Source organism: Rhea pennata, chromosome Z (assembly GCF_028389875.1).
Source record: "Rhea pennata isolate bPtePen1 chromosome Z, bPtePen1.pri, whole genome shotgun sequence".
Lineage (NCBI taxonomy): Eukaryota > Metazoa > Chordata > Aves > Rheiformes > Rheidae > Rhea > Rhea pennata.
Genome location: NC_084702.1, coordinates 12,045,595 through 12,059,563, shown reverse-complemented (window position 1 = coordinate 12,059,563; position 13,969 = coordinate 12,045,595).

Below are 13,969 nucleotides of genomic sequence, written 5' to 3'. Positions count from 1 at the left end.
ATGGGAGGGGAAAGCTCAAGCACAAAAGGAACCATCTTGCCTCTGTTTATGCCTGTTATATGTTTCATCTCAACAGCTGCTTTTGAAAATTCAAGCCAGATGGTAGAAAAAAAATGCATGATCCTCACATGTTTCTCTAGGAAATTACGTCCAAACCATGAAAAGTCTAGATGTTTATTCACAAAGAAAATCTGTTCATGTGTGGGGCGCGCATTGACATCTCAGTATTTGATCCTCCTCAGCAGTATGTTCACTTTGTACACAGTAGAGAAAGTCCATGCATTTAAATTCAGTGACCTAGATGAAAATCTTTGCAAGTCAATCATCATCTATAGACAGTACCCCCCCAAAACACCTTCACAGATGAAAGGATAACATACTTAAATGCTTTTTTTTTTCTTTTTAATTTGTATATTTGTACTACTTACTACTGAGCTCTCTAGGTTGCAGAGCTTCTTAGGCACTACTATGCATAGTAGAAAAAGTGTTATAGACTTTTGTACAACTCTTCACACCTTTTTTAGGTTGAGTAATACCTTACTATTTTTATACTTACACTAAAATTGAGGATGACAGAGATAAGTCTCCTGGGCCGTCCTGTACCATGAAAACTTGTCTCTCATTTGGCTGTTCGCTTTTTCACCCATTGTATACACTGCAAATGATGGGTCAGAGCAGGCAAGAGCACCGCGTGTACTGTGTCTGTGCCTAAAGGCCAAACAGTGCAAGGACATGATCATCTCCCATAAAATGGTGCCTGAGATGTACTTTGTAGTGTCATCCAGTGCCACCCTTTCTTAAACTGCAGGTAGTTGTTACATACATGTAACCAGCTTTCCCTACTCAGTCCACAGCCCACTGCCCCAGCAAAATGTGCTCATGGGAAATGGAAATGGCACTAAGAAGGCACATGTCCAGCTGGTACCAGTCACCCTCCTCCTACTGACTGAAACAAGATCCTCAGCTGGCATAAACTCAGAGCAATTAACAGAGAGATGGGATTTGGCACTTCCATTAGATCTGGCTTAGGGAATAGAAGAGGGAAATTAATTTCTACCTCATCAAGGAAGCCTCCATTCTTAATGTTTTTGGAAACAAGGCAGTCATAGTAACACTGAACCGGAGTGGCAACAGTGAGTAAAAAATGGAGTAAACATACTGGCTTGAAACCAATGAAACCTACATAAATATTACCTTGTGGAAACTGAAAGTGGATTACTTGCACTTACCCTCAGCTGCACATGGCATTGTATCATCTTTGACAATGAAAGAATGCACAAACGCTGGTTTACACAGTCGTCTATCAGATGTAGCCATCCAAAGCGCATGACAGTCTCTCTGGTCCTAGGGGTAGTGATAATCATCTAAAGGAACATCTGTTATTTCAGTTCTGGAAAGAAATGCATCACTAAGCCCAGTAACTGCACCAAAATATTCATATTTGTTTCAAAAAACTGATTTACGCTCTGAGCCAAATCTTCAGAGGGTGTACACTGGCAGACTTCTGCCAAAGTCAATGGAGTCACACTGATTTATACTCACAAAGCACATCATCTGTTATAGACAAATATGGACAGAAGCCTCTTTCCCCTATGTCCCCTACACACCAGTGTTTATTGTATTACAAACCGTTTAGGGATGTTCAGCCTACTGGAATGCCATTTCAGCTAATGCGTGCCAAGATCTTCAGTTTGGCAGGGGCTTGCTGACAACCTACAGTACACTCCACCTTCAAATGATAGTTCTGTGCATGATGGCTGCAGTCCTAGAACTGTATTCTCTTAAACCAGACAAAATGAAGTCTTCAGCTCATGAATGCTCTCAGTATAACACTCCAGCAACCACAGGTATTTCAAGACATTTCTGCAAGCAGCCACAGTCCCATGAATATCTCAGAAAAACAGACACAGGTGAGCTCCTGTGTCTTCTGAGGCTAAGAAAATGCCTTCTTCACATGCACACACACAACAGCAAATCCCAAGTCTAACTCTGGCCTTGGATAAATTGCAAAATGTCTTCATATTATAATTACCAAGATCCCAGAGGGTATATATAATTGAATTAAGGGGTGTCGCTACTTGCATGCTTACTGGCTATAGCACTGTCTTCAGCTTCAGGCTGTGGTCCCATAATCAGAGTCCAGAACATTCACAAGACGCCCTTTAATTCAGTTATAAGTACCCCTCCGGGAACCATAAAATTAAACAGTATCATAAGGTTCTAAACATGGTCTGCACAAGGGCTAATTCCATGCTCCTGTTCAATAGAGGATTTCTCAGCCTCATCAAAGTTTTATGCTAAAATTTTGGCTAATATTTTGAAAGCATGTTACTTCATTTGACCTAAATGACTTTTGCACATGTTCATTTCCATTTTACTCTATCAGCCTGTTTAACATAATAGCATATTAACAGTACGTTTGAAAGAAGAGTCAGTGGTTTGGAGTCAGTCCAAAGCAGTCACAGCAGCAGGAGAGAGCAATAAGAGTTTTGAAGAAGGAAAATCAGAGTTGAGTCCTCATTACTGCTCTGCAAAATGCAAATATCTTTGTGAACAAGGGATGTCTGGGCATAAGCACATAATGTTATTTGTACCAGATTACCAGATTATTTCCAGAAACATGGCCCCTGAGAAGACTAAACTACTACAAATAGTTCTTTACCAGTAGAAAATGCTGATGAAGTGAATGTTTGAAACTATTATGGATTTTAACATATGTGTAAACAGTTTGTCTTTATGATATTATTATATACCGTTCTATCTGTTTATTCAGCAGTGTGCGTGTGGACAGACAATAGGCAAAATTGGTAGAACCTCATACTATTAAATTTATATTATAAAAACTTGTTTATAGCTTTGCCAAGCCAAAACCGTGCATTCTATAATTGTCTCGGATGATTATTTGCCTCATGTTGATTTTATTTTTTATTGAACACAAATCAGCTCAGCCATTCCTGAAAGTCAGACTTAAGAAAACACACTTATTGTCAACTTCAAACAAAATTCAGTTATCTTTTATCTTAGACACTGTAGCATCCCTGTGATTAGAATGAGTGTTGAAACTAACCAGAAAAGTAGAACATGTGAGCTTATGACAAAAATGAGTGTTTCAACATTATGGTAGGCATTTTAAACAGAATATACCTTTACTTGTGCAGTGGGGAATTGTTCATGAATTCGATTCACGACATTTATTTTTATTGCTTATCAGATAAACCAAGCAACAGAGCAACTGAAGTTCATTTGAGACATCTGTGTGTATCTGAGACTTGCAGATCCTGGCTGGCATAAGATATTCTTTGATTGGCTCAGGTCATAATGCAAAACCAAAATATAGCAAGTGAGCCTGGATGGAGCCTGCCAACAATAGCTGTTGTGGCTGGGAAGCCTCTTGCCCAGTAAAAAAGCAAGCTGAGTAAGGGCTTTCTGCTGCTTCACTCAACAGCTAGGAAGTAACAGTGCTGACTAGGAAAAGCTGATAGGTTTCACTGGAGTTACAACGGGTTACACTCCAACTTCACTGACCAATGTGAATCCAAAATAAAACTGTAAAATTGCGGTTTAACGAAGTGGAGTATTTCCATGGAAGGCTCCTGCATGTAGGTATTTTGTGTACTGCAGGCAGGTCATGAGCTGCTGCCCAGTGCAGAGTATCTCAGACAAACGACACCAGTAGGCTGCCGAACCCAGCTAGAAATGCATGCATCTATCCAAGGGCACAACTTTGTTCTAAATTTTCTTTCATACTAGTAGTGTGGGAAATAGGAAAAGTGCCATGAAGCTCATGGAGCTCAGCCCAGAGATAGTGTTAAATTGAAAGAGCCCATGAGAACAATCTCATGCCACTCTGTGAACCATACAACAGCAAACAGCTTTCAAACAAAATATCAAAGCATACAGAATCAGCAGCCTGACACAGGGAGAGCAGAGGAGAGAAAGGCATATTGCTGCTAGTTTAGATACATGCACAAGTAGGGAATTTGTCAAGCAAGAACCTGTGTGTGGTCCTAGAAAGTAGTCCATGCTGACTACAGAATAAGGAAAAGCTCTCTATGTCAAGATGGTCTTAAAGAGTGACAAGAAATCAGCACGTACAAGCATAAATGAATAAGAGAACAAGAAATATATAAAAACAATATAGAGACAGATCATTCTTTTTTTTTTTTTTTTTTTTTTTTTTTTTTTGGTTTTTGCAAGAACACCTGCATAGTCACATCAGCAGACTGCCCAGATGAAAGTGGTTTCTGAGTAGAAAGTAGCTGCATTATAACTATCATGTAATTATGTTCGCCATCTCAAAAGACCTATGGTAGATTGCTATTCTGGCTAAAATACAGACTTGGTAGATAGCAGGACAGTATATCTAAGTGAGTGAGATCCAGAGTATGTAAGTGTGTCCTTGGAGCCATGCAGATGACCCTTTGGACAAGGTCTTGTTCCTGCGGAATGACAAGCAGGGGCTACTTCAGTTTAATGCTCTGTAAAAGACAGCTTATCAGGTTTCTAACCCATTTCTTTATAATAAGAATCAGAAAGGTTCACAGGAGCATTACAGATGGTATCTCCCAGGGGAACAACTAATTGCAAAAGGGGAATTCTTCTCCTGTCAGGTTTATGACTTAAAATATATGGGTAAACACACCAACCATCTTACTCTGGTTGCTAAGAGGTTTTAAATTCTAGGCACTGAGATAGCACAGTGAGGTACATAGCTCTGTGCCGTATTGCTAATGGTCCCATATGCACTCATATTATACTGACTATGCTCTAGAGCTGGACAGTTTCTTTTTTTTTTTTTTAACAAAATATTTTTTCCTCAGGAAATTCCAAATCATTGGTACTGCATCTTCTCAGAGGTTACACTGGCACTGACACAAAACATTCAAAAAATTGCCTTGCTTATAACTTCTGAACGAATCTTTGTCAAGGAGACTCTTATCTCCACGAGTTCTCTGTCTCCCTCCTTTCTCTATGACTGCTATGTTAATAAGGCAACACGGGTTATTTTAAAATACTACTAATTCTTTATCCCAGCCATTGCAAGCCAGCACTTTAGGCGCTGTTTCTTTCGGCGTTGCTCTGTTTAGTCCAGCCTCAGCACTGAAGATTGTGTGGAAGCCAAAGGTTCACAGTAAAAAGGCAGAGGGTCTTCTTGTTTCTGTCCCACGCATTGCACAGGCAGAGTGTAATGGATTTCCTCGCCTCTGCATAAGCCAATGGCCTGGCAGCAAAGACAAGGAACAACCAGAGACAAAATGCGAAGGCTGGGCCACTGCCTCAAGACCAGCATCTGCTTTCCTGCATGTCTCCTCCTCTCAGCCCAAGCAGGTTTCCACCTGGTTAGGCCCACAGGAAGTGTGGCAAGCAGATCACCAGACATGTGAAAGGAGTGACAAAGTCAAACATAAGTATATGTGACAGTTGCAATTGTTTGTGACTTAAAGATAGTCAACAGCAGCCAGCAGCAGTCAGGAAGTGCAAAGGTCACAGAGAAGACACATTGCCCATTAATGGCATTAGATTTCAAGGCCTGAGGAGCAGGAGGAATGAAAAATAAGGAGCATTTGGACCTAATTAAGCAACAAAAGGAATGAGAGGGCTGGGAAAATAAGAGGATACATCTCTCAAATAAAGAACATCTCCCTGTAAAATTCCTTTCTTCATTTGAATACCATCTCCTTCACAGATCTTTGACACAACCGAACAGTGACCTCAAAACAGCCATGTTTAATGTCAATTCCCACTGTAGCACCTGTCAGCATCAGATTCTACGTACCCCCCCAAAAATACTCCAGATTAAATAGAAATGTGGTGATATGGAGGCAGCTGCTGCCACTCCTCTGGCTTAAGCTGTGTTTTCTAAGGCAATGTTGGAAATGAGAGGTAGCAGAGGCAAGGAAAATGTATACTCAACCTCCTGAGGTAAAATATACCCCTTCACAAAGGCCTGTGTCAGCATTAAAAGCCTCCCAAGGCCTATTTTTCTCACTGCAAAATATACGCCTAACCTCACTTAAGCTATCAAAAATGCAGAAAAAGTATGATCAGTAGAAAGAGCTGCTAAAATCAGAAGTATGTGAATGTGTTTAGGTTATGCTGACTTTTGGCATAGGGCATAGGTGCTATTGGAGAAGTCCAGCCTGAGCTGGAGATCTGCCTGTTCTCCTCTGCCTGGTGAAAACAGAAATGCTGAACCATGTTTTCCAGATGAAGAAGACTTCCATGTTACACAAGCTTCCAAAACTTTTTGGAGCAGCAGTACATGAGTGGTACTCTTAATCTTCTTGTAGCATTTTAAGTTGCCTTGTGGTGCCTAAAATTGCCAGTAGAAATATACATAGCACACAGCTATACATAGAAACTGAGAAACTCCTTTCTGATTAGTTGTCCTGTAGGATCCTCTTATATAGTACAGATCATTCATTTCCATAAAGTAGAGAAGGATAGTTTCATTTCTGTTTCTGTCATAAATTAAGGCAGTATTTTAAAAAAGGCAATAGGAAGAAGTTTTCTGCCTGGTACTATACCTCTTCAAAATTGTTCCTTCATCTTTATTTTCCCTCTTGCAGTAGTAAGCCTAATAAAATAGCATCATCCATTTATAACCTTGATAGATGCACAGTTTTTTGAAACATGCTAGACAGCTGCAGCTGGCTACAGCTTTCTCCAGGTTTTCAACACATTCATTATTGGAAACGTCACACACGCACACACATAAATCTACAGTCCCGTACCTCCACGCAGCCACAGTAAGGTCACAGGTTGGAGGGCCTGAATTGAGAGCAGAATTTGGCCAAAGGACTTCTAAATAAACTGACTGACTGCTGCCTGTTATACAAATGCCAGATTATTCTCAAATAGGTGGAGGCATGCACAGAGGCTCAGGCTGGATGATACAAGAGTTGCAATTTGGCTTGCACAAGCTTCTGAGCACTGCTGGCAGGTTGCATTAAGCACATCTGCATCCTAGAAGCACCACTTGGCTCTCTAGCCCAGTCTGCTGTAACCTTGCCCAATTCGGATGACATCATGAGCCTTTTGTCATGGATTAGTACAAAACTCAAGTACAAGCCCTCAAGCTGCTGTTGTATTTGCCACTGTTTCTCCATATCGCAGAAAGCCACAGTAGCGTCTGGAATGTCTCCCATGTGTGTACCATATGAAAACCATAGCAAAGTCAGTTTTCTAACCCGGAAGAATCTGTGGTGACAGCTGAGAAGAATTGCTGAGTGGTTTCACTGAAAGCTTTTGCAATCATTTGGGTTTTTCCCCAGATTTTTCCAATAGAGAGGTTTTTTGTGCACTGACTGAAAGTTACATTTCATATATGACCTGAAAGCATGCAAATAACTACTCTAACAAAGAATGACATTGTATAATATGCTTTAATATAGTTATAAACAAAATAAATGCAGTCAGCTTGTGATATCTCAGTGGACCATGATACAGGAAGCAAAACAGGAGTGTGTGCATACATTCACATATATATTTCCTCTTATGTGCAAAGATCCTATCTTCATAGCCATGCAATCACACAAACCTCAGTATTCACAGTTAGTGTATTCCACAGGGTTATAAATGATCCTTTCTTGAAGAATACCATGAAAGACTATAGTAGATAAATAACCCATGATTCTCCAACTTACTTTGTCAGTGTTTGTTATGCTCGGCAGTCACAACCTCTTATTGTTAGCCCAATAGATTCATTATACCCCTTTACTTTGGATTTGTGGTTTTAAAAAACAAAGAAATAAACTTCTATATCCTCTAAGATTCATTAATGGAGCTTTAGAGAAATATATTAGACAGTGCATCTGAAATTTCATAGCGAGTAAGAAAAAAGGATAAAAAAGAATCTTCTTTAACAAAGAATCTTTAGTGAGAATTGAGTAATCCAGATCACCCTGGGTAGCGCTGACCATAAGATAAGGAAAAGAGACCTCCAACAGCATTTTTAACATCAAGAAGAGAAAACTTTTCAAGTCACAAAATGTTCTTACACATCTTTGATTTTCACTTGAATTGCAATCCAGGAATTAAAAGAAGGTTTGAAAAATACCCTTGATCTTAACCCTAGGCAGATATATAAATAGACTGACATGGACTGTAACAGCATAACCAAAAGATTACACTATTTCATGGAGTTGCTAAGCCCTTCACATATCAAAAACTTTCAAAGTTTAAATGAACACCTTGAAAAATTAATTTCTTCACAGTTCCTAAAGAAATGATATCTTTTTTTCTTTAATATGGCTTTTTTTTTTAATCTCTCAGGGAGAATGTTTATCACATGTATCGTCACCCACCAAACTTCTTTCATCCTTCTTTTGGTCCTTGACAGATATATAGGGTCTATAGAGGTAGATGTAACTAGAGAAATACTACTATGACTTACAAAATCTAGAAAACACAGTTGACATTCAGCAATTCCTTCCAACGTTGCAGCTCCAGACATATCTGTCTGCCAATGGGAAAAGCAAAATCCTGGCTTTACTGAGGCAATAGTTCTAAAAACCCCTTCAAATCTGCAAGACTCTGAATTTTGTGCCATGTGTGAACATTGTCTACATTAATGTAATCTGTCTGAATCATATACCACTCTCCCATCCATTTAATATAGCTCCATTGACATCAAAAGTATTATTCCTGAATCATACCAATGTGAAAAAGCTCTGAATCAAGTCAGCTCTCCTGATTCCTCAGGAGAGCCTTCAAATTTAAAGCCACATAGTTTCCTTTCTAAGTCCAAGACTTACTATATTCCAGAAAAAGATTAAAATTTTGCATTTTTTTAAATTTAGAAGTATACAAAAGTGTATCAAACATGCAATTTATAAGGTAAGCCCTACAGTCTAGAAAAGGTTGTTTTTATCCAGTTTAATGCTATTCACATGCATGGTCACTTTATTAAGAATATTCAGCTGATATATCCATGGTTTATAGAGCCTCAGTCATCAAGCTAGATTTCCCTATGGTGGGTTTTGCATGAAATCAGATGATACAAAATATGGGAGGTTGATTTGTCTTTGTAGTTTGATCTGCAGGACCAAGCACTTGGTTAAGTGCAAAAGCATCCAAAGCTGAGCATGATACTGAGCTAGTATCATGAGGTCATCTAAATAAACAAATTCTGCTTCAATATATCAGTGATACTATGCTTTTGAATATTTCATTTAGCATTAGTTTGCAATGATTGTCTAAGACAAGAATGTACACTTGGTGTATATTTACACAAATGACCAAAATCTGCTTGTAGGGAATGAACGAGAACATTTCATGAATATCTTTAATTTAAAACTGACTCCTGAATTTGCTCTAGTATGCATATAACACTTACTCATTTTTTTGGAACTGCAGTGATGAACACATTAGACTTGGTGACTACTAATCACGATTTGTCTTTGAATCTTCCTAAGTTATAGTTCAGGCCATGAATAGTCAAATATGACTATATTTTTCAGAAATGTTGATTTGTACATCCTGTAGTGTTTATATCTTTCCAGAACATTTACTGAGATAGTAACACTCCTCATACATGCAAGGATGAACCAGCTACATTAAAACTTGACTGAAGTATGTTTTTAAAACATTAAGTACATTCATTCTCAATTCAGAATACAACTTCAATGTTTTCCAGCCTAACTTCTTCCAGTCTTCCGCACTAGTTAAAGAAGCATTGTGTACAATTTTAAGGCCAGAAAAAAATGTTCATTTAGTTGACTTCTGTGTATAAAAGATCATTGCATTTCACCAAGAAATCCTGATATCAGGCTCCATTAACTAGACTGAAATATTTCATTCTGTATGTGACACATCTGTCAAAAAGGAATGTTTCTGGAGTAATATTGCTCAGTCATATACATGCACATGTGGATTTCTAAAGCTTTCCTTTGTAACTACAATTTAGAATAATTTTCTCTTGCTTCTAGAGGTCAGTGAAGGAAAATTCAGTGTTTACTGAACACTTTCTTTGCTTCAGTATTGTAAGCAGGTTTCCACACTAAGTTTGAGCAGTCATAGAAATAGAGATTTTGACGTATGTGCTTAAATGCTTACTCCAGAAGACCACTCAAAATTTTTATTTTAAACTTATAATAATTAATGTAACAAAAAAGTAGTCCTAGAAGCATAATATTATTTACAAGAAATGGATCAGCATATCAGCAGCAGCTATTGATAAAATTCCTAGCAATTTTTGCTTGCTAAAAGAACAAAAGAGGACCAATTGTGCCAAACATCAAGTTTCAGTTCATTGTGGGAGAGCTTATCCATTGCTTCCATTTAAATATTTAAGTTCATAAAAAGCTGCTAACCGGGTAGAGTGGAGTGCAGTTTGTCTTTGAGCAAGGTTAGATTATAATGAATTTGGGAGCTTAATTTCAATGTTATGTCAAAGTAGTCTGTTCCAATAAGAATATTTTTCTAATTCACTTTGCTGCAGTGGCTAAAAGCTCCCAAATTACTATTCTCTGACCTCTCCAGTAAATTGCTGTACAACTAAAATATAAGCTAAAAAAACACTGGGTGTGAACAACTGTATCATCAAGAAAACAAGAGAGAAGCCAAGGTACTGTTTCCTCACCTCAAGGACAAATATTCGTCTTACTCAAATATATCCCCAAACAGAGCTTCTCTCTACAAAGATAAGAGCTGCAAAGCTTTTATTCAGATGTCACTCATTTATATTTCTTCTGTTCAGGAATTTATGCATGCTGATGATACTCAGTTTTGCGAAGAGGACAAAGAGGAACAAGGCAGAACCACTTCGTGCATTGCAGACCCACTCATGTAGAAGCTCGGAGGAATGTTGGAGCCTCACTGAGAACTTTTTTGTTAACTTGTTCTACAGTAGTTATTTCACCTTAACTTAGCAACTTCCCATTATTTAGAATAACTTATTTGTCTAGAGAAGCCTTTATGCTTCCAGATAATCCAGGAGATGATAATTTCTTCAGCGTAACCAGTCAGATAGGATACCAATAGCTATATAGCCAGAGCAGCCTGGATGTCAGAATGAGTTAGCTTTCTGAGCGCTTAACCAGAAATCTAAGCATGCTTTGCAACCTCTACCAAACCTTTGGAGTTTTGTAACTTCTGAGCTATTGGAGTCTACTAACTTTTGTAAATGATCTTTAAATTCTTCCTCTGTTTAAAATAGATCTGTCAGGAATAGTAAGCCATTTGCTAGCCTACCCTACTACCATAAAGTTGTGTCAGGGAAGTCACAACCATTATTGATAGATGATAATAAGTCCTTCTTTGGAACTTTCAGTGATGGGGACTCCCCAAGAGTCATAAACTATTTTTATTCCTGTTGTCTTCAGCAGTAAGAGAAAGTAAGAGGATGTTTCTGAAGACTCAATAGACATTCAAGGAAAATACTAAAATTTTAAAGAAATATCATTCAAATTACTCTGTCAAATTTGCAGCTGGAGAATCTTAGTTCACCTCACTCAAGGTTCATAACTTACATATTTGCGTATGCTGTTCTGTGTATTAATATTCATTGGAGCTGGTTGAAAATGAAAAATATATTCCCTCAAAGGGTTCAAATTTGTTTTTACTTCAGAAAACTTTAGAATAAAAGGTTCAAAACATACAAGCAAAAGATAGTATTTTTTTTTCTGTATGTTTGATCATTCAAAACCACTGAAAAATACCAAAATAGGTTTCAAAGCAGCAATCCAGTTTTATCATATAAGAAAATCTTTGTATTTTGGTAAGCTGAAACTATGGGTAATTTTTTGTGTTGGTAAAGCTAAAAAATTGAGAAATGAAAACTTTTTCAATAAAATAATTGTCAATATTTTTCCCAAGTCATTAAAACCACATTTCTGACAGAAAGAATACAACAATAGCCCTTTTCATTAAGAGCAGCCACCATCTGTTTTGTGTATTAAAAGGAGATGAGTCAAATGAAGAAGCAACTGGTCATAGCAACAGTCCAACAGGTTTATTCAAAAATGAGAAATATGTGGGTAGGATCCAAAAAGTATTGAGGAAGAAACTGGCCTTGTTTCCACCTCATCTGTGCATGTGTAAGATGTATTTTTACCGATAGTGCTTCCTACACCACTAGTCTACTGTGAGCCTTCACTTGAGGTATGTGGCCCTTGTTATTTCTATGGCCTTTATGACCCCCTTAGAGAGAAAAGGATGCTGTACATGTTGTACAGGAATTTCCAAGAAGATGTTTGGAAGGCTTCCTTTTTATTGGGATGTGAAGAGCGTACCAGATTTTGAAGAAAATCTCTGCGGTAAGGTCATTTTTGGCTTACCTCTTTTTATTTTAGATAATTACAGCTGCATCTTTGTGCAGTTGTTTCTGTCTGTTGTCTCTTGCTGATCTTCTTGATAAATAGTGATCAGAACGGCAGGCCCAGAATGCTCCCCTGAATCAAGCTCTTCACTGGTCCTGCCCAGGCCTCCTGCAATGGGAGAAATATACCTGCTGTTTTTAGCTCCTAGCTGCAGTGTGCATAGCAACATTGTGCTTTAGGTAGACCTCTTCCCAGTTCCTCCTTGAGGACATCATTACCCCAGATCAGCCAAAAATTACAAATTTCCCCTACAGCAATGAGCAACTAGCTCATTGTTTTTTTCTGCTCAAGCTTCTTGATACTCATGGCTCCATCTACTATTCAATTTCTAAAATGCCAGAGACAAGCAGTCTCTCAGCTGAGCTTCCTCTGTGTATCTAGCTCACAGCTTGTGTACATCTCCATAAGGAGGAAATGAGGTGACCTTTCTTATGTATCTCATGCAGTTTCTTGCTACACTAATAGGTATCAAGGCAACAGTCCTCTTGGCCTGGTAGCTCCCATAGACTTTTACAGAGGAAGGATGTCACCTGCTTACTACATGTCTTGAGTTGCAGTATAACATGAGCAAAATGTAGGCATCCTGTCATATGGGAGGGGTACTCCAAATGACAGGACAAACACAGAGCTAGGTTGAAAGTCTTGTGGCTAGACACAGACCTATTACATGAGCTATCATTACACACCATCTGGAAGTCTCTTACCATGTGATGGACAAGCACAGCTAGGATAAATGGCCACATAATGGGATGCATACTCATTCATTTCATAAGGGAAGGGTTAGGTGACCTTCTGAATAAGGCAGTAACAAACCCACTTAAACCACTTCAAATGGAATAGAAGATGTAGGTGAAAGAACGTTTTATGAAGGTGTTCAGATAAAAAAAAACAATTTCATTGGATTTAATCCAGCTTCCTCTGCTCCCATTCTGTAGCAACAACAAGGAATTTTTTTCCTTCTTTGTCTGAAGATACAGAAAAATATTATCTGTATACCAATTTGGGTCTTTTTCAGATACATCAATCAATTTTGCTTCTAATTACTTTCTCTGGAGCCATACCATGCAATTCTCACATTAAAATAAAACAGCCAGTGAATCTACAAGAGATGGAGGATTAGATTCCATATTGCTAAAATTATAGCAAAAGGTAGTTGGGAGTCTGATGGAATTTTGTGAGGTTACCAGTTTACTTGCTTGTCTTAAGAGCTTTCATGTTAAACTGCTTAATAACTTCCTTAAACTGATTAATAATCTCCTTATGACTGCAATAAGCATTGTAGGCCACTACTGTGTAGACCACTGTGTAGAAGAATAGCTTTGAAAAACCTAAGGAGTAGTCTCATTGGAAAAAATTGACAGCAAACTTAAATTATAACCTGAATTATATGTTGCATACAATTGATCTGAAATTACTTTCTTGGATACATCATTAAGAATATTGCATGTTTTCTAAAGCCTAGTTGATGTTTGACCTTCATTCATCACCACTGGAATGAGCACATGTATTGGAAATAAAAGCAACAAGCTTCCATGGTTTTCTATTGCCCACCCTAACCATGAGATGAGATTCATCAGGTGTATAATTTATGGCTGAAATGATTCTCTCAGATCTGCCTGCATGATTCTCATTGATTTCCATAAAACATC